This window comes from Lampetra planeri, chromosome 34 (assembly GCF_965212315.1).
Source record: "Lampetra planeri chromosome 34, kcLamPlan1.2.h2, whole genome shotgun sequence".
Lineage (NCBI taxonomy): Eukaryota > Metazoa > Chordata > Hyperoartia > Petromyzontiformes > Petromyzontidae > Lampetra > Lampetra planeri.
This window is the reverse complement of record NC_136140.1, coordinates 2,099,255-2,125,790: the sequence shown is the minus strand read 5'-3', so window position 1 is coordinate 2,125,790 and position 26,536 is coordinate 2,099,255. Positions and strand designations below refer to the sequence as shown.

Sequence of the window (26,536 nt, the reverse complement as noted above, 5' to 3'; positions counted from 1 at the left end):
TATAGATGGGTCAAGTAGTCACATCTTGTTAGTCCGACACCCCTTACACCACAGTCCTCACACTCAGCGTTCAGTGACTTCGTCACCCCTGCCCTCTAACAAATGGATGGACCTCCTCGACATCACGAAACCAATTTTAATCTAAAACGGGAATTTAACAGGCACGGTTTGCCGTCCCAGCAGTCTCCACGAGATGGCGATGTACACCACCTCATCACCATTTGATTCTCTGGCGTATTCGAGCGTGTGGCCTTATGCTACCTCGCCACGAATTAGTTTTCTTGCGATGCAAAAACGCCCAAATCGCAGATGATCAACTTCTCCGCCACATCTACCGCAACAATCACACTCGGCAGTGCAATGTCACAATATTTGAGACATGGGTCAGCCAACAACAGCAGATTCATGGCGTGTGTGAGCTCAGTTGCAACGTTTGCACCGGTGGAGCTGCTCATGGCTGATGTCCTTCTGCTGTAATCTCTCCCAGCCATCTCCCTTCTGTGTTTGAGTGGGTTCTTTATCAGTATACGAACTCTGGGCTGGGTTGGCTTTGCTAAAATTGATTAATTTATTCATATAATTAAGCCCCTATACCCTGTCTGGATTAATATAGCACTGCACACTTTGCAAATTAACACACCGCTGCACGTGGATTCACTGTTGATTAATCAACTCGAAGTGGAATGCCGTGCCAATAATGAATTGCCCGCCTACATAAAGCTCGGTTTAATTGCTCACAAAAGCTGCGTTTCCTGGGCTCGGTTACGAGCCCCCGCCCGACGCACTCCACTCTCAACTGTGCAAGTACGTTTACATCGTACCTATAGAAAGACGTGAGTTTGTATCAGAGTTTCGCCTGTGTGTTGATTGTGCCACGTAACAGTGTACAGTGTAAACGATTGCACGATTCCTTGTGCGAGCCCCAGGTCACTTGTTTTCTATTTGGCCCCGGGACCTTTATCCTTGAAATCGGTTTATTTTGGCAGGCTCAAGAATAAACCAACCGAGCCTTTTGTGGTTTATGTTTTGGAATGGAGATAATTCAGCCAGTTGGTCTCCATCTCTATTGTCCAGCCGTGGCTGTTTGGTTTACACTCGTATTTGGGTTTTGGTCTTTTTAGAAACACTCCCAATGTGTGGCCTTTCGGAGGTGTTAGCCCTTGATCAGAACCTCACAGGAACGTTGAAAAACGTGGATATAGGGCTTTCACTCGGCAGTGGGTATCGCATGGCTGATGATAACATGCCCAAGGATCTGTATAGACATGAACAGCACTTGCATGTGAACAACACATACATTCGATGACAAAACACAAGTTCGGCATCTTGAATCGTGGGCAGGACCCTACATAAACGTTAACTCAATCGCCTTGCTATACAAGCCCATCCTCTACGTAACAGCTTGACCCCCTCCTCCAACCACGAGACGCTACCTTTAACCACGAATTAAAGCAACATTCAATCCCATTGACGATATCTCCGTGATTCTTGCAAGAGTTCCCGAGGAGGCGTCACGCTCTCTGTGGTCACCGGGTGGTGGCGCTGTGGTGCAACAAAAAACCGAACGCGACTCAACTCGACCGATCGTGCGGAGATTTTCCCCGCTCAATGGGATTCACTCCACCCCTATGGATCGATTGGCAACGATTCGACACGACGATGAACCAGCAATTGGAGCCGTTCATTGATTAATCCTACGGTATATATTTGACTGTTGATGTTATGCAAGTTTTATGTTTAAACCGAAGACAATTGCGTTGAGATGTCCGTTGTTAGCTTGAACTTGATTCCCAGTGTCCCATTTCACATTGCGCTTTATTCAGCGAGTGCACACACAGCAATTGTACTCTTACGTCTGATTGTATATTGAAATTGATTCTGTGAATTAACTTATAATATAGGTTTTTTTCTCCTAATAATGATCGTTTGTATTGATCGAAACGTCGTAGTTTTTGTTATTTTCTTTCAACCTATCTACGTGACTTTACCGAAAGGCCCAATAATATATATACTTCTGTATATGCATATTAAAAACCAGAACTCTTGTACATCTACTGCTGGATAAACGTATCGTTGCAACACCAACGTTTTGCAACGACCTGGTTTTCCTCCCATAACATCGTAACTTGTCCTTTATATAAAAAAAACACATTCTGAAGCAGAATATTCGTGCTGGATACAGCCACATTCTCTCACGTGATTTGTACATTTGATTCTTAATGTATCTCATCGTTCAATTTTATTGAGGGGACTGTCTTGGTGTCGTCTGGGACACCAAGACATTTGTCAAGCTTGGAAATTAATGTACTCGTGCACTTTGAACTTATATGCTTAGTTTTTTGTTATTTATTCAAGAGAGACCACGGTGGCATGATGTTATTTTCCTCGCCTGGTATGAAGGAGGTCACCTGTAGATTTTGAGTTTGCGTCTCCCATCGTGGTCGCGTGGATTTTTTAGCCAGGTTTTCCGGATTTTTCCCTCTACATTTAGAATCGACATGCGCTTAGAGGATCTGCCTGCTATAAATATCCACATGATAAGCCACTTCAATGCGCTATCATTTGTGGCCAGGTCGCTTCGGAAATAGTTGTATTCGTACATTTAAGTGATTTTGTTTCCTATACGTTGCGCTCCTATCGTAGTTTTGTATTGTTTCTTGTCACGTTCTGACCTGCCCCTACTGGAATTTTGAGAAAGGGCTGTCTGGCTCCTCGGATTCCTCCAGTATAAATAAATATTCTAATCATCCCCCTCTCGAATTCACCATCAGTATCAGCAGTCAGGGTCTAGCCACTGCTGAATGAATGCCTCCCTCTCCTAGTTTTCTCCCCCCTACACCCCCCTCTAATTCAATATGATAATCATCAGCCAGACTATCCACAATTGAATAGGGTGCTGATTCCATATCTGATCTCAGATTTGCTCTATCACATCTCATTTTTATGCTATCGGCATACCCCATTTTCATTGATTTTACCCAAAATTAACTCTGTCACTTATGATTACAAGTTGTTGCGAGTCAGTGACTACTTTAGTGTTAAAATATGGTGCTGTATTTTTTGGATGGTGTGTTTTAAAATATCATTTTATGTAAATATCCACATTTATTTAATATTTTTTTTCTGCAGTTTTTATTGCAAATTCAATATTTGATATCTCAAAAACCTGATGTGATAGACAAAATCTGATGCCAGATTTGGAATCGGCACCCCAAAATTACCTTACAACCGTTGGAATACCTCATGTCAGAAAAAGTGTGACCAGTGTTATCCATCTTTCACCACGCCGGTCAATGCACCGCTACACACGTGGTGGCCTCTGCTCACGGCCACCACAAATGGCCCAGGGGGCTTTTGACAAAGCACGCGGGGTGGGGGGGGGGCTGCTGCCCTTCTTCACGATATTGGTAAGTTGACGGAGCCGGGCACCGAATCGCCCTTTGGCGTCGGCGGCTCCCCTCACGGACTGTCAAGCAAGGTGAGGGGCAACCCCGGTGCTGCACACACCCTGCGGACACACGGAGGCTGTCACACGGCACTGGAGGTACGCGGTGGGAAGAGCTGCACACGGATCCGAGCGCTGCCCCTCGTCACGACAGACCAGTACCTCTCGTCTGTGCTCTGTCATCACAATCATTAAACTGTCAACTCATAATCACACGCAACAACACCCCCCCCCCTCTCCTCCTATAATTTTCCCAAGCAATGGCACCTCCCGTGTGTTGCGTAATTTTTCACCAGGCTACAATTCCATAGCTGAAAGATGACGCCTAGACATGTCTCTCTACATGTCAGAAAATGCCATTTTTGGACGGCACTCTAACAAAATACATTGTAAACTATAAATATGTATGTGGTCGGGTGCCTGATGCCTGTATATCCCGAGTTTGCGTGTCTCTCTCCCCGTGGTTGTGTGGGTCTTTTTCTCCCGGGTCCTCCGGTTTTCCCCCTCCACATTTAAAAACATGCTTTCTCGAGTATTTGGCTGCTTTACATTTCCACATGATATGCAACTTCGTTGACCTATCATTTGTGGCCAGGTCGCTTCTGAAAAAAAGTTGTACAGCTCTGTGGGCCTTACCTGCCAAAATAAATAAATATATATATTTTTTAAGACGTGGTAGCCGCAGAAGCCAGAGGTAACGCATCCAGTGGCGTCTTGAGGTTACTCGAGGGAGTGGACTGGAGTGAGGATCCAGTCCAGGCCTCTACCCTCACCAAGACCGTCGGCTGAAGCTTGAGTGATGGCCTCCCAGCTGAAGTTCAGTGGAGCAGATGTGCTGTGCAGCAGAGGTCGCAACCGGTTACCCGATACCCGGCTACCCGTACCCGGCCGGGTACGGGTACCCGTTTGCGACCCTGGTGCGGCCGGGTACGGGTACGGGTAGGCCGTGAGTCACTGGTGAGTAACTGTCACTCATTTCCCAACGTCTTGTCTCTTCTCACAATTCAAGTTCCTAGAATCAACCCACCCACGCCTGCAACATGGCTTCATCCCCAGAGGTCGCAATCAGGTACCCGATACCCGTACCCGGCCGGGTACGGGGGTAGGGTACGGCCGGGTACGGGTACGGTCGGGTACAGGTACCCGTTTGCGACCCGGGTATGGGTAAGGAATCAAACCCCGTTTGCGACCTCTGCTGTGCAGACATAGTCGGTGGACTGTGTGTCTGTGTGTCAGGATTACATAGCGCCATTGGCGTGAAGTTCTGATACCTTATTCATTTGTTATACCTTATTCATTTGGCTTTGTGGTTGTGTTTCTCTGGGGTGTGTGGCACCATTTTGAGGTGCCTCAATTGTTCAATTGCTTTCAGAAATCGAGATTACCTCAAATGTCGACATGCCTCATTATGCGGACTGCGTGTATGTGTACAGAGTCAACGTGGTGCAATGGTTAGCAAATTAACTTGCAACGCACATTGTGAACAAATATCGGCGAGTAGCCCACTCTGCATATAAGAATAAGAAAAGCATTGCCTTTTGAATCGTGGACTGAATTCGTAGACTTGAGACGTTATTAATGGTGTCGTATTTAAATTTGAAAGTTCATTGTGCATGTAAATGTGAAATAGTTATTCGTGTCAAAGTTTGTCACTTGTTTTATTCCATTGCCGATTAGTAGCACGGTTGGCTACGTACGGTGCAAACTAAGTTCAACAGGCATACAATTTAACGCGTCTGACTTTGACAATGAGTGTGTGTGTGCGTGTTGAGCCTTGTGTGAGCTGTGGTCTGACTGGGGAAGCGCTACTCGTGTCCCCCCACCCCCGACTATAATCATTGGGGAAGCCCATGGAATTTGACCGATTGCGTTTTGACAAGGGAAACCTGAACACGTGTAGCCCCAGCAGTCGAAAATATACAGATACCCTCTGAATTTCACATCCTGTTTATGTTTCACTGCCAGGGCACAAAGTGCATGCGACAATTGCCATTGTTCTTCCAAAGTTCACTGTAGCATTCAGTAACCAGTGTGAGTTTCTAAACGTTTTTATTACGCTTCAAATGGGTGCATTCACGTTCTGCATGACGAGCAACAGAATCCATAACTTGTGGCACACCAATGGCCAGTTTTAGTTTGGAAAATATCCAAAAGGTAGTGATAATGAAGTTTCATGGGGAGGGCGGTGGTGGGACAGACGTGATTGCTTAGGGGCCAGAACGATCGGAGATCCTGGGTTTGAATTCGGCCCCATGAGTTTATGGTCCAAGTGCAATCGCCTTTGACTGCACAAGACACCATTGCATTTTTTTCACTAAATTCTAGCCCTGAAAATGAAAAACGGTGGCATTAAAAACTGTAGCAAGGTGGGTGGAAAAAAGTACTGCACCCTGTTGTGACTAACAGGTCACTTTAAAAGGGGATCTCAAGCATAGTTCAGTGATAGCTACTTCCTCGGACTCTTCTCAAGCATGGGGGGACGCACTTCTCTGTGAGAATTGTGTGAAAGGATCCGTCTCGTGACATAAGGCCGAGAACACTGAGGATAACAGTCCTTTTGGTCAAGGAGGGTTGTTTGACCATACTACTAAACGCTGTTCATTGTGAATTGGTGTAGACTGTAGAGGGTCCAAGACCAATTTTGATATTATTCCATTTGCCATGGGCAGAAAGCAAACTCGTGTTCCAGGTTCATAGTGCAGTGAGCAAACCACGGACCCATCACTTCGCCTCTTCTCCCTACATTTAATGATATAAACAAAACTACAAACAATAACACAATTATGCATATCGCAATTTAATCAGTTGTATACATACAGATCAGTGGCACAGTTGGTAGTAAATTGCGTTATGTGAACCCAGTGAGTTGCGTTTGATTCCAGGCCCTCCCACCTGCCTGCCTTCAACAACCCATACTGGGGAAGCGTGGCCACGAACCCTCATTATAGACACTGTGTGGTGACGCCTTTATCCAGTCAAGGATTGAAAAAATGATGTAGATTCAATTACATTTTGCGTTGTGTTACAATATCTTGAAGAAAGGTGTGCAGTGGCGGCCTATTGACGCAGGATATTGAATAATGTTTAATATGGATATTAGCACCACGATACGTATGTCACGGCATGGATTAGCTAACCTTTGCACCTACAATTAGATGTACACGCATACATTATAGATGTCATACTACGTGATTTTGGAGACATTAAAAGGACGGAGAAAATAAAACGTGTCATTCAAATCCCCTTGTCCCCCCCCCCCCCCCCCACTAATCTCAATGACACTTATTCAACATTATAACACTTGATACACTCACGACATCTATTAAATCGTCTGTTTTGAGAATGAAGTAAGAGGGTCATTTGAAATCTGTGGGTGTATTGTATGCATCTCCGTGTATGATGGTTACTAAGTGCTTCGATTTTTTTCTGTTTTGTGCATTATTAATATTTTAAGTGTGAAAACGGCATGTTCCGCCTCGTATTTGGAAACCATCTGATAGCGTTTTATAAGCGGAACCAAACCACCCCTATTGCACATCTGTGTAAAAAAAAAGCTTCATAGCGCATCGGATTCCTCAAGTCTAAATAACGATTCTGATTCCAAACCATTGCACAATACTGTTTGTGAAAGTACATCTCTTTTACTGCTGGCAGGTAGTGTGCGTGGGGTGTGTTGGCATAAACGCTTCAAGTGGTAATGATATCTCTGAGCACTGTGACACAGTTTTCTTAGAATTCTACTGCCACATGTATTATCTTAAATTCCAAAAAGTGGGGTGTGAATGTGCACGTATCAGTAGAGAAACACGACGTACGGACCTCTTCTGTTCTATGAAATATAGCATTAGTCATACAGATACAGCGGTAAGTTGAACTGAAACCCGCAGAATTCCATTCCTCGATCTTTTCATTTTCACCCGGCTTGTCGCTGTGTATGTTTGTTGTAATATGCATGGGTTGCTTTTTATATTACCGAGCAGCTATATGATACTCGGGAACCAGTGATAATAGTTTATGTAAAAATGTATGACACCACATTTCCTCTCAGTTCAAATTTGATTAATGGAAACCTAATGACAAATTAGAAAAACATTACTTTCCAGTAGTTGCACCAAGGGGTGGAGGAATGACCCAGTGGTTTGCGAATTACACTTAACCTGGAAATTGGAAGCGGAGTTTGCATTCCAGCCTTCACGAACTCGCACCGATTAGTACTTGCAACAACGCGAGTTCAACCCCGATGTTAAGGCTTTGAGAGCTGAATGGAGTTCAAAAGAACTCGCAACAAATTCCTCGGAAGATCCCTGGATTTTATCTTCCACGAAGCTCGTGTTCGACCCTAAACCGCATCCGCAAAAACCATGGCAGATGCAGACACCCGATGCACAAATTTAAAATAAAAAAAACTCCAGTAATGTGCGGCCTGTGGTCATCCAGAACGGACCGTGCAACGTAAACGACACAATGCCCGATCCACGAAGGCGACATCGCAGCAATGCTATCTTGACCACCCGAGTGTGAATTCGTAGATGTAGCGCTGCATCTACATCAGCTGTACGAACGAAGAAGACTGACCAGTCTGGTCAAGTATGGACAGACGGGCCCCCCTGACAGACGCGGTATAGGGGGGAAAGCCTTGCATCAGCAGCGGTTTGATCAAAGGATGAAGATTAGTTGAACTGAATAATTCGAAGACAAAAGAACAGTAAACTTGTACGTGTTTACAAGTAAAAACTCGGGAAACAACGTAGCAAATTTCAGCAGCACTGTTCTTCGTTTATTGCCTACCATAAGAAACCGGTGCCGTATTGCGACATTTCTCATTACATCGATGAAACCAACATCTGTGACGAAATGTCGAGTGTGAAGTGCAATTAGTGAAGCCGGAATATTTCTGCCCTCTAACAGACTAAACATTGTGCCCTTGTCCACTTCTGCAGGTAAATTGCTTTCCATTTTAAGGAGCATTGGCAGGAAAATTCTTCCTGACTGCCGCCTGATAATGCCTAGGTCGACTCGGCCTCAAATGAGTACCTGGTGCGGTACTCCGCTTGCAAATGTTGTGGATTTTCTCTCCAACACACCCGTGTGCTGTACTAGTAACGAATTGGCACGTTCTGTTTTACGTAACAAACCTTACCAATTGGCTGTGTCGGTTGGTGGCGGGTTTAACGACACATTTATGCGATCTAACCAAACCTGTATTGTGGAAAGTTATTCCTTGTTTTCCTTTTGCAAGGGTCAATTCACGCTTCATTATGAAGAGCCGGGGTTTTCATACAGACTCTGAATGCACCAGCCTGTATAAATTATTACGGGCAAGAGATACGACTGAGTGTAGGATGTTCAAACTGTATTACATGCAAACTATCAGCATAACGTGTCGGTAATTTCAACTAACATTGAAATTGTACTTGGGCCGTGTAATGCGTTGCCAAGTGGAGTGTGCCTTGTGCTTGCAACAACAAACTCCCACAAGTTAACTTTTGACTGTAAATGGTTAAATATGGAAAGTTATTCATTGGTTTCCTTGGACAAGGGTCAAATCACGCTTTCGCTATCAAGAGCGGATTTTTTTTTAGATATATATGCAGGATTCACTTTCGCCAAGTGGGAAATGAAAGCACACGTGTAACTTTTGTAGTCTGAGAGTTGTGTTTCGGGCATGTTTAACCACATCCCAGTGCTCTTAACAGCCAATATCCCTGGGTAATATAAAGTAGCAAAACTGAAACTACCGTTTTGTATGACCAGGTTTTGTACGGAATCTGAACACATGATCCGGTAGTGTAGCATATTATTTTGGTCTTTCGGTAAAGCCACATAGATAGAAAAAAAACTATCAAGACTTTATGTATACCAGGCGAGGGAGTTGACATCTCGCCACCATGGCGCCCAGATGTGCCGAGTTCACTTGCTGTGTGCCACCACCTCCATGGTGCCGACGCGACAAGGGAGTTTCTCAACCCCTGAGCTCTCCACCAATCCTCATGCCCGCAGTGCTTGATTACGGGCATGCTTCACCAATATTATTATTAAGTAACCGCCACTTGGAGGCTTCATCTTGAGTGTTAATCAATGTAAGGTGGGCTTGTGCAGGACTCGCTGATAGGGTGACGACTGGCGGTCGAGACTAATAATGGAGTGACGGACAAGGACGAAAACACAACAGAGAGGGTGTTCACTGTTTGCTGATGGAGAAACGAAATCGGCTCAAGTGCGGGAGCAAGATGTATTGTTGCATCGGGAGAGTTCGACGTGGCCCTGACTTGGCAAGGACTTAATCCAGCAGTGCATGGGCCATGGCTGACGATGATGAGCCCACACACCTTTTGTTATGCAATGCTGCGTGTCATCTGAATGGTATTTTGTTCTTGATTCCCGTAAATAATAGTTGGGTTTTATTAGCGCCTACGGTTGGCTGTGTACGGTGTGAAAGAAGTCCTATACATTCGTTTATTTTTGGGTGTAAAATTTTGTAATTAGTGCTGACGCGGAAAGGTTTCCTTAGCTTTATGTGGTAATCGATGTGTCCAAAAAAAGGGCTCAAAAATCGGAACTGCACGAGACTGCTGCCTGCCAAATAGCGCACACGGTACACGCAGCGTCCACAGACAATGTTGCACCACCTCCGACTGCGTGTAGACAAACGGTGTAACGTACAGGCATTTTGAGTAGAAATATGATTGGCCGCATATATATGCGAAATTGCACAAACCGAAAGCGTGTAAAGTGAGGGAAGATGGCTGGTTGTACCACGGGGACCGCACGCCACTGCCGGCGCAAGCAATTGGCGCATAGTTGGCTCCCAGAATTCGGGGCATGAACACGCGTGCACGTAGCACAGTGCTGTCCTCGGCAGTGACCTTTTTTAAATCATTTATATTAAGTTCACTTGCTTGCTTGCTTAGGACCGTGCAAATCTTTCGGTCGTTTTTTAACCCACTTCCCGTGATCCAATCGAGCTGACATTTTCCACACAGACTCGTTGTGCGTGACAATTAATGTTCGTGAAAATTTTAACCAAAATTTTACACTTTTTAGGACAAAAATATTATATTTTATTACCAATTGCTTAATGCTGCCATGCAATCATCTGACCCATAGGTGGCAGCCATCAAGCCAGAGGACGAGAGGACTCTAGCCGCCACGCATATAAAGGATTTATAGTGAAAAACGTTGTTTTTACGGGTTATACTTGTTCTTTGTAAAAAAAAATGCAGTTCTAGTTTAGGTGCGTTTTTTCCGTCTGCTTTTGGCCATCCGTTTGCATTGACTTTTGCGTTTCATTCATGTATATTAGTTTTTACACTTTAATCTTGCCAATCCATCATGTAAATGTGGTATTGTTATATGTTTTTTTTTTCGTTTTTTCTGGTCTGGCTTGATTTTTGCCCATCCAATTGCTTCGTGTTCAATAAAATGATACCGACTTCATGGCAAGCCCCAACAGTGGGGTGTCTTAAAAAAAACTGTTCACATTTAAACCACGTATTCAGGAATGTCTACCCCTCCCCCCGCACGCCTGAGAAATGAACTCAGAAGTCGAGTAATTGTTGTTTCGTCTCCAAGAGCGCTCCTCGGCAAGCGACACGTGGGCCGACAGCGGCAGGCAAATGGCGTAGGAGTAAGAACGTAGGAGTAAAAGTTTGCACATCGAAGAAGAATCTGATGCAGGCAGTGATAAGGAAACTGTCACTTGGGATATATATGTAGGATGGACGAACACGCAAAGTAGGTGTGGTGTTGTTCAGGAAAAATGGAAGAAACGGGAAAGACTTTTTGACTTTTGAACAACTTTTATTGCCACCAACAGCAAAAAGCACTGGAGGCAATTTCGATATGAAATACAGTCACCAGCAAACAAATGAATAAACGCTACAATTCCACGCGCTGTGTGGCGCTAAAAGCACCACGCACAACACGAAAGCAAAGTCACGTGGTGGTGATGGTCATCGCGCATGCCACGGTGACGAGCGAGCGCTTCAGAAGGTGAACACGAGGGTGCCGTCCACGCTGGTGGAGGGCTTTTCCGGATCCCCAGCGTTAGGAACGGGAAAGAGAATGGCTTGATGACGACACGAGATTGTTGCCAGAAATGTTGGCCACTAATTGAGCATGTTGGCACACAAGTCGAAAGTGGAAACAACAAATTACGAAGTGTGCAGTGGACACCTCCTGGGCTGTTTGCCCATGGATCGTGGTGATGTAATAAAAGTTTCGGTTTGATCGCGTAAGTATACATGTGTCGCCAGAATTATGGCAAATCGCCTGATGAAGCTGGATGTTAATTACCAGCGAAACGTCGTACTCAAATTGTCAATGTTGTGGATGTACTCGCCAACAAACCAGTGGGCTGAAGTGGTTTTGTTTACGTGACCAAACCTTTCTGCTTGCCTGTATCAGGTGTTGGAGGGTTACGACACATCTGTACGTATGTTATCTAACCCGAAAAACTTTATTTCCAATGATGTATGTATGCTGAACTTCTTCCGCACCGTACGTAACCAACCGTGCCAATCGGCAGAAGCGCTTCATATTTAGCATTCCTTCCTATGGCCCTGGCCCTCGAGTAAAATCCCACTTTCAGGTGTCACCCGTGTTAAGATTTCCTTCACGTTCGTCACGTGTAATAACGCAATAATGCCACCGGGCAAGGGGGTGTGTGGGGGTTGGGTGTTTCCTGCTTCGTAAAACCGCATGGGGGGGGTGGGGTTCTCTGTGTCAAAGCTTCCCCCTCCACTCCTCCCCAGTGCAGTGACTACAGTATGTATACATGTGCACGCGCCTCTTTGGCCAACGCCGCCCAAAGTGGGTTCTCGTTGCTCGAGGCGTAGCCACTCCGTGTGACGCGGCGCAATGCCCTCTGCTGCCGGGCGGGGGATGGGTGGGTGGGTGTGTGAGCCTCAAAGAGAAAGTAAAAGCGCTGCATTGTGACGTTTGCGTGCAGCATTCCACCTGCGTGGGCTATTCCACCGGCTTGCAAGTTCGCGAGAGAGATGCACGGCCCCGTGGTGTTGCTGTAAATTGATGTGCAAAGAGTGGCGTCGGAGAAATCCTATGCGTGTGTGTGTGTGTTTTCTAGAGAGGAAGTATAATAATGTATAGAGGGAAGGCTTTCATTTACTTAATGAAAAAAATTGTATGACCATAATAGAGGTGTTTTGGGTTATATCGCAAATATACAAATGTGTCGTTAAATCCATCACTCGTTATTCGTACAGCACACTGGTGTGTAGGAGAGCAAAGCCACAACACTTACAATCTGAGTACGACGTTTCGCCAGTATCTGTATAACCTTTGTCTATCCAATGCTGGCCTTTACACACCGTGACGGTCCTGACAGATTGTTTGATACTTCAACATTTCGGCCAGATCTTCTAAATGGTCGGGAATTGAACTCGGGTGACCAAGGTTCATAGTGCAGTGCACTAAAACGCCAATTTTACCACCGGTTAAGCCATTATTCTTGAGCACTATGTGGTGATCATCTGTTGATGGCCCTATGCCAGAGGTGGAAATATAATACGAGTGTGGTGAAAACTATTAAACATTTATTTTTTATTCTACCTTGTAAGGCCCACTGAACTATATAACTCTTTTTTTTGAAGCAATCTGGCCACAAATGATCACTCGACGAAGGGGCTTATAGGGTGGAAATGTAGAGCAGCTGAATAGTCGGCGCATGTATCTAAATGTCGGGCGGGAGGGAAACTGAGGACCCGGAGAAAAATCCACACGAGCAAGGAGAGAGACACGCAAACTCTAAATATACAGGAGCAGGCGTCTGCGTCGGGGTCGGGATCGAACCCACGACATCTTGCATACGAGGCGAGGGAGTTAACATCTCGTGGCCACCGTGGCACCCAAGCGAATTAACACGCCCTTATAAATAAACAGACATGAACTATTGTGTAATAGGCAGTGAATCATTTCTGAGAATACCGGTGGAGGAACTTGCGATGATATATAATCGAGTTGTACGATGCACACATTAATTATTAAACGCATTGAAAGCATATGCTGATACAAACCCAAAATCATCCAGTCGTTTCATCATCACTGGGCATGATCAACCCACCGATAGATTGTGGAGCGTTAACAGTTAATGTGGAGTAGGGTACTTGGCCTCTCTGGGAATCGCGTGCAGTTTAATGGTTACATATTTCATTGGAGAGTTTACCAGCTTACACAATGGATCTAGAAAGACGACTTATTAAGCGTCATTCAAGTATAGAGTCCAACAACAAACCAAGTACACCAAATCTACAAAAGAAATGTACGTCATGCTAAATAAGTTATAGTATTGACACATTGCTGGGTTTTTTTCTCCATAACGTGCATATCTCACTGTTTTCTACTTTTACAATTCTTAAGAAATGCCCCAACTTGTCAAATGTTCGAGGTGATTGTTTGGGAAATACGTCTGTGACCTGGTGTTTCTTCACATTACTCTGATGGATATTTGTTTTTAGCCGTTTTTACATTCTGTCTCGTGTGTAAAACAAAAGTTGTAAAAACACATTTCGAGTCTGGGTTGACTTTCCCCATTCGTTGCATTTGTGTTCACGTTTGAGTGCATGCAATTGTGTGTTTTAATATTACGTCACATTCCAAAGTATACAGTGTGCAAAAATATATTTTCGAATTTAATATACATTTTAGATGTCTCGTCTATTAGCGCGGTTGGCTATGGTACGGTCCGAACGAAGTTCTAGATGTTCTACGTGCCAAGGTCAGTGACTGATCGTTTACCGTTTCCGTTCAGTGACGTGCACTCGACTCATCACGGCGATACACACCTCTGCTCCTGACTCGGTTTTCCGGCTTGACCCCACCTGAATGTAAAAACGCGGGGTTATATCTCTGCATCTGCATTAGACGTGTTGACGTATGTTTCCAAGAGAGATTGTATAAATTATAAGCATTATGGAAATATCACGGTGCCCCGAAAACCGGTTATACTACGGCGTACTCGTGTTCACAAGCGTGACCATAATGGTAATCCGATCTCTTTACAACGCCACTCGACCCAGAGTTTACCTCCAAAATATGTTCAGCACAATACAATCAGAGACCATTCTATGGAATCTGCCAAAACGGATATGCAGTTTACACAAACTCGATTCCCATTTGGCCTCGCGTCATTTCAGAAATTGATGTAAAATTTCTAATTGTGACCAATATTCTCCATCATTGTAGCTGCTCGGTTTATTTTGGCCAAAGATTATTGAAATAATGGGAAAAGGCTTCCATTCACAAACTATTATCACGAGTGGGTAACAAATGCCCACTAGATGCTTTATATAATAATATGGAGGGGTGAACATGTGTAACATTTCAGCAGGTAGCACAAAATATCATCCATATGTTTGATTTACTTGAATCCGTAATTTCTGTACGTGTAAATTGTGGTCCTACTAAGGACCGTCAAGTTACCACAGTACCACAAACTCCTGTAAAGTTCCTGTATTTAGTGGGGTCCGAGAGCTATACTTTGTGGTGCTTCGGTAAATGTGTGGGTACAAAACTGAAGTGTCTTTTTCATAGGTTCATACATAAACAACAACAAAAAATATAACGAATGTGAAGCCTGGATAGGCTATATACATTACACCATTTTTAGAATGTGTGCCGAAGTGTACACTAGTGATATTTAGATTCTGCACTGCCATGCAAATGTAGGTGCTTTAAGCACGACTGGATGAAATAAACAGCCCAGTTAAGAGCAAATGTATGAGGTTTTCAATTCTGATGCTGAAGCAATTTTAAACAAATGTTGGAGCACTTAAAGTTGACTTAAGAAATCCATTATTGCCTCCAGTTATTTTTGTTATTTATGGACTACTGCAAATGCAGCAGCGGGAGCAGCAAGTCATCTTGTTTTAATATATATAAAAGAATTGGATCACTCAGGTTCTAGGCTGTATTAAACAAAGTCCCCATTACAGTGCCATTTACAATATATCCTACGTACGACATAACTGCATTCTATTTTCTACAAATGATCAAATTGTGAATCGTAAATTCTGACAATTGGTTCAGACTGCACGAATTGTGTTATGTATTATCACTACAACACATTGCCTCTTCATAATACCAAATGAAACGCCTGTCAGCAGAAAATCTGACGTTGGAAAACCCAAGAACTCTTTCTCCCCCAAATTACCCTCCACTGCTTGCCCCCTTTTAAGTTTCACGTGAATACCGTGTTCGCTTTTTTTGGTTTGCTGTTGCATCATGTGCGTGCTTATGTAAATCACGGTGCTTAGCTTAACCTTTTGAAACGTTTTCCAAATGTCGGTGGAGGAAATATCGTATTCATTTACGTTTTCCAGCTTAAGCGTACTTTGAAAAGTAAAATTGACATGTATTGTTTATTTGCATTCATGGGAACTGTGCCAAATCGGTGTCGTCTACATGTCTTGCGTAGTTGCTAGTTTTACATTTCCATGTAAGTTCAAGATTTAGTTGGCTTAGATCGCGTAAATGTATCGCAAGCCCACCTGCACAATTATGGTCACCGTCTAATGTTGCTGCTTGCAATTCGCCGCGCAGTAAGGTTTGACAAACGTATTTCTCTCCCCCACGGTGTGACGAGAACCGTACTGCGGTGATTGCAAGTTTGGCAAACCTTACCGGGGGTCGACCCACAGTGGGATCTGACCGACCTCTTGCTGTGTCAAATCTTACTGTTAATTATTTTTTTACCCTTTATCTGGCAACAAAACTGACACCTTTTAAACAAGGAGTCATGTTTGCATTGACCACAATACCTGGAGTCGGACTGCAAACAAAAAACACAACTCTGTATGCACTGTCCTTGAAATTGATTGGTCCACACCCGAGATGGCTTTCCTTAGAGCCTAGTCTCACATGGTGTTGGACCAGATGACGCCAAAAGGGGCACAACTCAAAGACACCATTGGAACCTCATTTGCCAGTAGCAAAATATGATGCTTGGTTTTTTACCCTTTTTATCTGGTTAAAAAGGGTAAAAAACTATTATCATATATAAATATGAATATGATAATTTGTTTTTAACCCTTTTTTTTGCAACTGGCAAATAAGGTTCCAATGGTGTAAATCTTACTGTGACAATCCTCACATGTGTCGGGTGGAGGTGGGTTTACGAGACTTTACTTTAGTGACCTAACCAAAACAACGTGATCCTAAACGGTAATGTAAAACCTTTTTGTATAAAAGGCATTTAACAACTCGTAAAACATGTTTACATCAAGCCGGCACCGCTTTTGCACTTTGTTTCTACGAATACAATAAAACACAATACCTGAATATAAATGTTCTCTTCAAATTATGCTTGGGCTGGCAAACGTACATGTTGTATATGGTATTTCCCTCGCCAAAATTTCGCAAGCGATTTCGAAGGTTAAAGCTATGAATACCAATGTCCACGCAAGCCTACGTGTGTTTTAATATTACAACGTGGGGGTTAGTGTGCCGCTTCTAGAGGTCCAGCTCTGCAATGCCTCGTCCATGCCACCACTCTCCAAAGGGGGTCCAACACCACCACTGTGTGTGGGTCCACCACCACTGGTAAGTGTTACATAAAACTAAAATTATCGTGATAAAACTGACTTCTAAAAATGACAGACCAAATTAGCCGCTTTTAAATGCACGCAAAACGTTGTTGATGGCGATCATTTATGAATAGAATGATGAAGAAAAAAATGTAGAGGCCAACCAAATGTACCCAATCAAATCGGGTTTTAAAAAGTGGATTTTCTACCGTGGACCACAATACAATCATTTAGAATCTGCAGAGACGAATGAAAGCCTATTTTGCATAGCCGATGTCCACGATGAACATCTATTTGACCCGGTAGATATGCAGTATTACAAGTTCGAATAAACTAAAGGATGAGATGGAAACGAATGAAAAAATGCATCTACTACAATGCAATCGCTCCCTTCGATTTCATGAGTAACAAAATTATATATTAGAAGTGAGACGGACACTTTTGTCAGAGCCATTCATAGTATATGTAATCAGAAAATAACAATCTTATTTTCTGATTACATTTACATGACAATGAAATGCATGAAATTACATAAAAACACAATGAGAGCTGATACGAGAGTGGTATATAAGATAAATATGAACAAAACTACCATCATGTACAAGATAGACACACAGTAGTTATATATATAAATGTGGTCATAATTAATGTCTTCTGAATACTTATTTCCCTGCATTAGAGTCCATGGAAATTAGCATAAGTTGATAGTCAGCAGTGATTTTCCTATGGACAGACTGACTCCTACCATTTGACTGCGAAATTGTGTTCAGTGGCTCAGAAATCACTCGGTAGAGCAAGTTTTTGTCATTTAAGAATACCCATGAACACCCCTTGATGCCTTAAACGTCTGAACTGGACTAGCTTGTCCAATTATGGTCAAAAGAAAACTCCATGGATGATACTGAAGTGGATTGCCACTGGGCTGTAAATTATTTTTGTTAAAATACATTCAAGATTTAGAGGCCAAGCACAATATTGCAGGATAACGTTAAAGTACGTTCCACAGTATAAACAAAAGTAGGGTGGCTTGTAATTATGAGTCAGCCCATGTTATCAGAATGATTTCCTTCTGCTGGTTATATTGTGCCCTTTTCACATGTGCACCAAATCAGTGACTAGTTCTGAGAACTACATCTCGAAGGATTTTGATGTTTGTGGTTCAATTACTTGTAACACTCCATGTCACAGCAACATATCTCTATCCACCAGCCTTAACGAAGAACCACCGATAAAACTAACGGACAACGTAGTCCTATTTCATCCCCAATGGCGTAAACGTATGGGACAAATTAGTTTATAGCTATTTGAGGTAGTATCGTCATTTTATTGCCTTTCATACCGATGCATCTGCATTTCAAATTGTTACTGTAACCAACCAATAACATGATCTTGAATATACAAAACAAAGTTGGTGATATCCCTTTGGTAGGAGCCTTTGCTTTCAAGTTGATTTATTATTATATGTGTTATTACCAAAAAGACACTGCTATTAACCTAATAAGGCTTTAAAATGGCTCGCACCACATTACTTGCAGGAACTACTACATTTATATTTGCCAACAAGGGCGTTAAGATATTCTGATCTCCAACTGCGCAGCACTGACAGGTCTAGGTTTGCACTCTTTGGTGGGTTTTTCAGCGCGGCACCCAAACTCTTGGAAGCAGGGCAATCGGAGTTGATCGATATATTTAAGTCCGCTTCGAAAACCCATCTCTTTAAAGCGGCCTTCTCTCTTCAATTTGGTCGGTTGGTCACCTTGTTCTGTTTTTGTTTCCTGCTTTTCATGCATTGCGCATTAGGACCATATGATGGAATGCGCATTTTACACTTGAATGTATTATTTGAAGGACATCATGCTTAATTTGCGAGCCTCACACTTACACAATCAATGTTGTTTGTTGGAATAAAAAAAAAACTTTTTTTACACGTGGAGATTATTTGCTGCTGCTGCTCGGGTGGAATGGTTCGCACAGTGGACTTGCGACCCAGATGTCACGGTTTCAATCTTCTAGTGTGGTAGTTGGCGAAAACCTACTTTTGCATTTGTATATCATTTAAAAAATGCGATTTTTTTAAAAATTATCCCTCGTCTTCTTGAAAAGACGCCGTCCTTTCCGACAGACGTGTTCTTCACCTGAGGACGGCTGCTTGTGTTGTGGCCGAAAGGTCGTGAAAATTATTGTATTATGTTTTATTTTTATTATTTTATTATTTCGATTCTACGTGACTTTACCGAAAGAACCAAGAAGATGAATCCCTGCATTCACGAAAGCTTTAAATCGAAATGTATCCCTCGTCTGTTTACCCAGCAGTAGGAATGTGTACACGATCGTCGGTCGTGAGTCACGTGTGGTGGGGTTAAGATGTCTGGTCGGCAAAGAAACGTAGGCCCAATTTATCTCTAAATCACATATCTATCGTGAAAGAAGCCAGTCATTTGAATATAGATGTGTTTTTCAAGAGCATTTTATTAATTGGGAAATGGAATGTCATGCAACAGTCCAAACACCTGACTTGAATGCTTCAATTTTTCACTAATTTAAACAAAAAAAGCTCACACATACGTTCATGTCATATTTTTTACATTTTGCAAAAAAAACAACTGTATAAAACAAATTACATTATCTATAAATCTTCCCGTTTTCTGTGTTTGTGGGTATGTCCCACTTTGAACAAACGTTGTACACATACACATTTTCGAAGATGCATCTACAAATTTGGTATCGATGGAAAGTGCCATCTCTAGATGTGCAAACAACTCCTTCCCCCCCCCCCACACACACACAATCTTTGCCTGTCGCTTTATTGGAGTGGAAAAAAAACTCGGGTAAACTACAAAGTTCTAAACATTTTAAGGCCAACATCTTTGTGCATTACAAAATTAAATGTCTCTCTGCTGGCTGTGATGGCCAACCATGGGCCTAGTCTGTTTATATTAAAACATCTTCAGCCTTTGTCATTCCACTACGTGATAAGAGCCAGCCCCTGCTGTGTTCGTTATGGGAGTGGTTTGATTGGATGCGTACTTCATCCGTGCTGATGAGTATAAGAGTGCTCAGTACCCGTTTGGATATCACCACTGAAGCTATCCATAGCTGGGAATCAAAACTCTAGTTGCCCGGAGTACAAACCACTAGGCCACCACTTGTACAATATCCAGGTGCTATTCGGTCAAGTTTCCATGATCAACCTTATTCTGGATCCGTGTGGTTCCATCAATCATCATCCATGCACCATCTGTCGTACAACCTGTATTTATATATAGTGTGTCAATGGAAGTTAATCTCAAGATGATGTCCAATTAATTGGATACATTTTCCTTTGCTCGATGACCTGAAACAATGCTGCTGATTGTATTCCTTCACCTATACTCTGCATAACCACGCATTGCTTCCGAATGTAATCCTCGACCAAATGCCTGAGTAATGTAACATTTTATTTTCAAAGACCATCGTTTTTCAAAAGACCATTTTACTTGCTTATTTCATTTAAGAAGAGGCATAACAACTTCATTCACAACAATCTGAGGCATACATTTTCAAGTACTGCTTTACATGCTTACATTATATACGATTTTTTTCTCTAAAAATATAAATCTGCAATATTTCAACAAATATTTACACTTGTAAATTACGCAATAATATAATTCAACGTGTACATTATCACAGCCACTTGTATTCCCAAGTGCGTTTTCTGTGTTAGGCTGTAACGTGAACATTTCTTAAATAATAAAAATAATCATATTTATTGACGTAACATTTTCTTTCCCTCAAAATATATTATGCAATATTTCAACAACAATCTAAATGTGTCCATTAACAACTGAGGTTTGACCAAAATATACAGACTGTTCGGTATGTGTTTGGTAAAGTTGGTGAGGGGGGTGGTCCAGATCTGGTTAAAATGTATCTCACAACTAATGTCACCAGCAATCGAACTCTGGTAGTTCATTGTGTAATGCGCCAAGCAGTGTCCCACCACTCCCTCCCCCGACATTCAATATTCTTATTGCATTATTCCACGTAAAAAATTCTGTAGATGTGCAAAAATTGTTTCTTGTATAACGCAACGGTGTGTTGGTGTGTCTGCTTGTTATTTGTATATACAGAAAGGCTGAGCCTATCACCCATAACTGATCAACTTGTATTTAACCAACCTAATGATTTATTTTTATTTTTAAATGTAGACCGATTCACATTTTGTTGTGTACATATTCCCGCGGTGAGAGTAATTTGGACGACAAGACGGAGTTTCATGACCGTAGACCCAGGACTGGTTATTCGTATGCGAGGGTCTTGATTTATTTTTCACTCTTAAACATAATTGAAATGTGATTCAAGAGTAGTTTCAGTTCGCACAGAGCATTTTCAACGGTTGCCTAGAAAAGGAAACGAAACATACAAGGTAATCGCTTGTGAGATTCATCAAATGCCTTTCTTAAGATGAAAACAAAGCAATTAACACAATGAAGATAAACAATGCCCGGTCAAAACTGTTGAGAATTAAACATTAAAATCTGTACATTTTTGCTAAATAACAATTATTACAACATTTGAAACTAACTCCAAACATGAATGTGCTTTTAGACATATATGGCTGATTTATTACTTCTTAGAGTCACTTTCGTTTTGTTAAAACTGTTGTGCCAAAATATTTAACAATTTTCGATGCAAGGCTGGTGATGCACGCTATAAACAATCTGCGGTGGTTTTACATGGCACAATGTGTTAGCATGACGTTAACATGTGTTCTCACGACAGTATGTTTACATTGCCTTGTACTACTTCAAACAAACGTGGATGTTTTTAGTATACAGTACATTGCATTTGGAAGTATAAATAGCAGTGTTTTAAAACAAAATTGCATGCGTGTGTCACCTAGGAGGGACACTCCGATAGAAATGTCTTTTAAGTTAGATGCATCATCGTGTTTCCAAAGAGAATGCGTGCGAAGAAATTAATAATTTACATTGCATGTAGTTATTTTCAGTGTCATATATACACATTAGAGAATGGTTGCTACATTTGGCAAGCATTTAAAAAAACAACACAGGAGGAAGCGAGACCCCTGTTGGAGTTCCCAGCCGGTAGACGCATGAAGACAAACGCATTTGTCAAAATGTAGTCTATAAAGCCAACAAGCAATTGGATAGTGCTTGATGATTTTGCATAAAATCTACTAATTAATGGAATATAGATTATTGTGGTGATGACAGCAACAATCCTGAACGTCTATCCATGTTTTTTTTATTAATTCTGAAAAAGGTATCATTTATCAAACTACAGCAATAGGTATGTTGTAATTATTGATGTGAGTGACAGAAATTCACCTTATTTTTCAATGTGTCTCTGACCAATCGCTTAGCCTTTTTGTGCCCACGTCTACCGTTTCTCTGCTGAAAGTGAAGTCAAACGCCGAATTAAAATACAGTGTGTAACTTTTTTAATCTCCAAATATTACAGTACAATAACGTCTACAAAAATGTAGATTTTTTTTTTTAATAAGCACAACTTTTTAAAGTCGTATCAGCGTGCAGTGGATTTGCAAGGTCCGTAATAATACAACATTTCATGAAATACATCTAACTTGGGCAAAAACACGCCACTGCATATTCAACATTTAAATGGTATTCCTGAGCTCCGTTTTCAAGGAACGGTGAATCATTTACATTACAAGTTGTTATTACTTATGCAAGCTTCAAAAATTGCTGCGCATGGGAGCCAGTTATAATTGGTTTAATTTTCCTTTAAAATACTGGAATTTGGTTAAAATTTAATGGCTTGCATTTCATGTCTGTGTTTTAAAAATCTACGTCGCAATGTTAACTATCCTCGACTTGTATGACATGCTATCATCGGTCCTTAATAAGGTGCCGTTACCACAATAGCAACACGGTGCGTGCATGTGTGACGCACGTGAACGCGACACTCACCTTGTTGTGTTTTGTCCCCACATTCCCGTTATTCTTCATTGCCAATCGTGTCGACCTCCTGCCGTCACCGCTTATTTCCTTCAAAAGGTAACAAGGTATTAAAATATATCCCTTTTTTTTACGTAAGTAAAACGGTGACCACACTTTTAAGTATATAATTCGCGAATGGCCGACGTTTCGGACGGCAGTCCCTTTGCTATGTATGATATTGCTGCGACTATTGAACCTGGTCTTTTAAGAAGAATAACATGCTCCTTGGTTCTTTCGGTAAAGTCAAGTAGATAGAAAAAAATAATAGATCATGACGTTTCGATCGCAACAACTACTTTACCTAAAGAACCAAAGAGTATGAATTACTGCAGTCACGAAAGCTTAAAATCAAGAAGAACATGGTGATCTAACCGCGAACGCAGATTTCAATGCAAAAGTGGCCTTTGACTTTCAACAATCCAACGTGCAAAATTACACATTTAAATAAAGAACGTGAGGCAATGTGTCCTACTTAATCACCAACATTTAATATTTATTTCTTAACTAATTTTCCAAGCAAGAGCAATAACACTGAATTTGAATGTGCACTTCATAAAAAAAATATACACTGTAAATACTTATGCAAGATTCATTGGATAGGTATCAAAGAGAGGATTAATTGTTTTTTGTTGAATGTATCTTTTAAAAAGAGACGCGTTTTGGTTGATTATTCAGCTCTTGTGATTATTGTCATAACATTACTTAAAATGCAATGGTGGTAATAATCCTAAATTATATTTATGTTATCATGTTTTTTTAGAATAAGGTACCCATTAATAAACACGTGTAATACATCTTCTTGGTTCTTTCGGTAAAGTCACGTAGAAGGGAAGTCCCTTCTACGTGACTTTACCGAAAGAACCAAGAAGATGAATCCCTGCAGTCACGAAAGCTTTAAAAACGTGTAATACATTTGTACCTCTTATTGTTAATATTACAATGGCAAAAACTTGCCTCGTGTTGTAATTTTTCAATCTTCGCAATCTGCTTCTTCAATAATTGCTGCGACCTTCCATTGCCATGATTGCAGTTTTCCTCCTGGAGTAAAGACAACAACTTAAAATGTGATATTTTTTAATTACATATTACTGTACCTAAGTATATATGATGTCCCTTGGCTGATGCTTCAACAACAGTCACATTGCTCGATGATGATGCTGCTATCGTATTGAATTTGTTTTATGCTGTGGCCTTTCAAAGAATCAAACTGACTGTAGACTTCAATGCAATTGGTCTCGGACTTTCAACGAACAATAGTACGTGCAGAACTCGACAGCTTTCTCGAGCTAATGAGAGAAACCCCATCAGGCAGAAAAATGCATGCTGGGCAGAACAAATATATATTTCACAAATGACAATATAATACTGGAGAATAATGTTATAAAAATGTATTTTTTGTATTTGAGTTACGACATCATTATTTAACTAATTAATTCGTGGAAATACATTCGAAATTCAGAATCAGAAGCGTAAGCACAACATCAAGGCATTGCACAATTATTTCATGAACTCTTTCCAAACAAATGGAAATACATCGATTAATATCAATGTGTTTTAATGACATGTACTTGCTGTGCATACTTACGCAAATTTTAAACATGTGTATGCTAGAGTTCATTGTGTTCATGAGCTTACTCCTCCAGGCTCTTTGCTTTGGGTAATTGCTTCTTGGAAGAGACATGTAAAATTGAAAATAGGTCTTCAACAATGTACAGCGATCTTTGTTCTGCCAACACATGAATGAACAACACGCGCATGGTTACATTTGAGAAACGTTCCCTGCATGTATTGGGTCTTCATTGGTTTGTAGTGATGGCAATAACTAAATCTCGTTTATATTATCATATCTTTTTAGATCTTTATAAGCTGGGTTGGCTTGTTAATTTCAGTACTGCTACTGGTGGTGACAATGAGCATACTGAACGAATACAAACGCATTTGCCAATTCAAAATTGCGTTGTAATGCCAATGTATGAATGCCCATGCATTTGCTTTTATATTACAGCACATTCAGCTGCATTTTCACTTATAGCGTGTTGCCAATACAGTATTGTTAAGATCAATCGCAGTATAAGATTAAGAGATTTAATAATTACATTCGGATAACATCATTCAAGACATTTAATTTAAGCACACGAAGGGCTTTATTTTGTTTACTTTTAAAAGTACCGTATATATGTTTTTAGTTGTAACCGAACAGTGTCAACTGTATGTACGTGTTTTGCAATCGGATGTCTTCAGGAAACGTGTGCACGTGTCGTACCGAGCAGACCGTTGGACGTGTCTATCTGTCCCGCCAGCCAGACAAACTCTGTTTCTCCTTACACTTATATTGTCTGACAATGGGACGAATAGCCAAACGAAATTACATTTCAGATATTTTGTCAAGTTGTGAAGTTGGCCCTTTAATATATACCGTAAATGTAAGATTACCTTAATTATCTTGAAGTCTTTGCTTGTCAGCATATTGTTCATGTTAACCTGTGTATATAACAACAGAAGAACACACTTTTGTTTAATTTTACAATTTCAATTCTAACTAAATAACTGACTTGTATACATTGAAAAACATTATTCAGTCTTTCCATAAACACTTCGTAAAATGTAAATCCCTGTTAAAACTCTGAGTTCGCTTGTCAATGATACATGACGCACAATTTTTATTATCAAGGAAATATTAAAAAGACAGATCCCCCTTATAGCCTCGAGCAGACTGTTGGGGCAAGTGCTTTTAGCGAGCACCTATGAAGGCCAGAACGGTAAACGAGGGTATTCAAATAATCGTCCCGGGTGTTGGCCGTGAGCGGGAGCGCTAACCACTACACTAACTCCCCCCCACTACCAAAGATAAACACACACCCACGCATCCTTATCGGAGAAAACGCAAACGCATACTTTCGACACTTATTTTTAAAAGGACAAAAATAGCCCCCGTTTCACACACGGGCGCCAACATTTTCCAGATCGACAAATACCGTGCCGAATTCACACGCGCGCGGGGGGCCTTGTGACGCACTTCTTGGGTGCACCCAGAAGTGGCGTGTGATTGGCCCCCGACACCTGTGGCGCATTTCCTCTTTGAACGCTGTCGGCACACAGCAAAACGGCACCTGGGCCATGCACTGCCATGCCGTTGCAACAACGGTACTGTTGCATGCCTAGAGACCAATCTAGCACATTAGATGGCTGAACGCGGAGTGATTTTTTTTTTTACATTTCACGAGAAAATAGTTATGTTAAAGTGCAGCCCTATAATGCAATGCTCGGGCCACTTCTAGCTGAAGGGCCTCAATTAGATACTTTTAGGTTTTTTTCGGTAAAGTCATGTAGGTAAAAAATAAAATAAAAATGTATTAAAGTAATATTATGACTAAAATAATTAGATATTTTTTACCTACGTGACTTTACCGAATCCTTGCAGTCACGAAAGCTTCAAATCTAGAACCTCAATTAGATGTTCGAGAGGGTATTTGGTCTACTCTTCCATACAGGCCAGACATCCTGGAAGAGGTAGGTATAGCCACATTTGACCCCACCGTCTGCTGAACGACGGCTATGTACTCCTCGTGCTAAAATAACAGTGTTTA

General features: G+C 41.6%; 1 long non-coding RNA gene across 1 annotated transcript in view; it reads left to right on the top strand.

Annotated features, from left to right (window-relative positions):
- The first annotated feature begins 751 nt into the window (after nucleotides 1-751).
- The window catches only part of LOC144730023 (uncharacterized), a 53,391-nt gene continuing 27,606 nt past the window's right edge, over nucleotides 752-26,536 (top strand). The window contains exon 1 of the long non-coding RNA XR_013587781.1: nucleotides 752-804. This is a non-coding gene — a long non-coding RNA (uncharacterized LOC144730023). The remainder of the gene's footprint in view (nucleotides 805-26,536) is intronic.